The sequence below is a fragment of the Arachis hypogaea genome, chromosome 10 (genome assembly GCF_003086295.3).
Source record: "Arachis hypogaea cultivar Tifrunner chromosome 10, arahy.Tifrunner.gnm2.J5K5, whole genome shotgun sequence".
In the NCBI taxonomy this organism is placed as follows: domain Eukaryota; kingdom Viridiplantae; phylum Streptophyta; class Magnoliopsida; order Fabales; family Fabaceae; genus Arachis; species Arachis hypogaea.
In genome coordinates this window covers 67,239,765-67,241,913 of record NC_092045.1, presented here as the reverse complement: position 1 = coordinate 67,241,913, position 2,149 = coordinate 67,239,765, and the positions used below count along the sequence as shown (strand labels likewise).

Here is a 2,149-nt window from a genome sequence, read left to right as displayed (position 1 = left end):
AGTCTCAATTTTTGAAAGTCTATCATCCGTTAGTGATGGTGGATTGGGGTTAGGTGGTTGAGAAGGATGGTTAGGTGGGGGTTGATAGGATCTCTGTGAGGTATGTTGGTAAGTTGCATTGTTGTTGGAATTGAGGTTGTGGCGTCTCTGGTCTTGACCTTGGTCTTGTTGATTTCCCCAACCAAAGTTGGGGTGATTTTTCCATCCAGAGTTGTAAGTTTTGGAGTATGGGTCATGGATTTGTCTAGGTGAGTTTCCAACATAGTTGGCTTGTTCCCAGTCACATTCTTCTCCTATATTCACTCCTTCTTGAGCTGGTGATGAAGTGATGACTGCTGCAACTTGGTTTTCCTCTACCTTCTTGGTGAGATTTGCTAGCCGCTTGGTGATAATCTTATTTTGAGCTAGCAATGCATCCATGTGGTTCAGCTCCATTACTACTCGAGTGTTACTTCTTTCAGAGCCATAGAAGTAGTCATTCTCAGCTACTATTTCAATGACATCTATGGCTTCTTCAATGGTTTTCTTCTTATTTAGAGAGCCCCCTGATGAATGATCTACAGCCTTCTTTAACTCATAGGAAAGACCTTCATAGAAAATGTGAAGTTGAACCCATTCATTGAACATATCTGGTGGGCATCTTCTTGTTAAGTCCTTGAACCTCTCCCATGCCTCATAGAGAGTCTCACCATCTTGTTGCCTGAAAGTCTGCACCTCAGCTCTCAGCCTATTGATTCTTTGAGGAGGGTAGAATCTTGCCAAAAATTTGTTCACCACATCTTCCCAATTTGTTAAGCTCTCCTTTGGAAAGGATTCAAGCCACTTGGATGCCTTGTCCCTGAGTAAAAAAGGGAACAAAAGCAGCCTATAGACATCCGGGTGGACTCCATTAGACTACACAGTGTCACAAATTCTCAGGAAGGTGGTTAGATGTTGATTGGGGTCTTCTTGAGCACTTCCCCCAAATGAGCAGTTGTTCTGAACAAGGGTGATGAGCGGGGGTTTTAGTTCAAAGTTGTTGGCATGTTTGGTGGGCTTCTGGATGCTACTTCCACAGTTTCCTGGATTTGGATTGATGTAGGAGCCTAGAACTCTCCTTTCTTGCCCAGCATGATTTGCAGGGCCTTCTCTAGCATGGTTATGAGCTTCTCCTTCATGATTGTTTTCAAAGTTCTCTTTCATGTTGGTTTCAAAGTACTCTTCCTCTTCCTCAGCACTAACAACTCCTTTTCCTCTTGCTTCCCTCCTTAGTCTCTGGAGGGTCCTTTCAGGTTCTGAATCGAAGGAAGTTGAAGCTTCCCCTCTTCTCCCTATCATAAAACTAACAAAGCACACAACAAGAGATGAAATGAAGAGATTGTTCTTGTTAGAGTGATTGTTAGTGTGAGTGATGCAAATTATCAAACAGTTAGTGGGTTAGCGAGCAGAATTGTAGATAATAACAAAGAAAGAAAGAAAAACAGAAAGTGTAAAGGGGATGAGGAAGAAGCTAAACAAAATGAAAATAAATGACTGAATAGAGTAAACAACAAAGGAAAAAAATGCTCAATCTAGTGAACTTCCAACTTAATTATTGTTGATACAAAATTAATCCCCGGCAACGGCGCCATAAACTTGATGCATGAAAACCTGTCTCTCAACAAATTTCCCTTCGGCAAGTATACCAAATTGTCATCAAGTAAAAACTCACAATAGAGTGAGGTCTAATCCCACAAGGATTGATTGGTCAAGCAACTTTAGTTGGAAGAGTATGCTAGTTGAACTAAATAGAATATAGTTTGAGAACTGCAGAAGATTAAATGGCGAAAAATAAATAGCAGAAAATAGAATGCAGAATCTTAAATGGGGATTTGGGGGCATGAGCATGAAAATAAATGGCAGAAAGTAAAGAGAATGGGTAAGATTTGAATTGGGAAATTCATTGGGCTCAGGAGATGTTGTATTCTCTGGATCAAATTTATTTTCATCTCTTCCTCAATCAAAGCATCTATTGAACTCCTTGGCAATCTTAGGTGAATGGGTTCCAATTCCTTGGCAACCTAATCTCTCTAAGCCTGAACAATTGCCCAATTCCTTGATTTAATTGCTCATGGGAAGAGATAAAGTGTGGTCACTGATTATACCATATGTATTTCCAAATCAAAGTGTT

The 2,149-nt window shown here is 40.4% G+C and overlaps 1 non-coding gene across 1 annotated transcript; it reads left to right on the top strand.

Annotated features, from left to right (window-relative positions):
- Positions 1-622: 622 nt before the first annotated feature.
- LOC112719325 (small nucleolar RNA R71) lies at positions 623-729 on the top strand. Its single transcript, XR_003161630.1, has one exon. It is a non-coding gene; the product is annotated as a small nucleolar RNA R71 (small nucleolar RNA).
- The last annotated feature ends 1,420 nt before the right edge of the window (positions 730-2,149 follow it).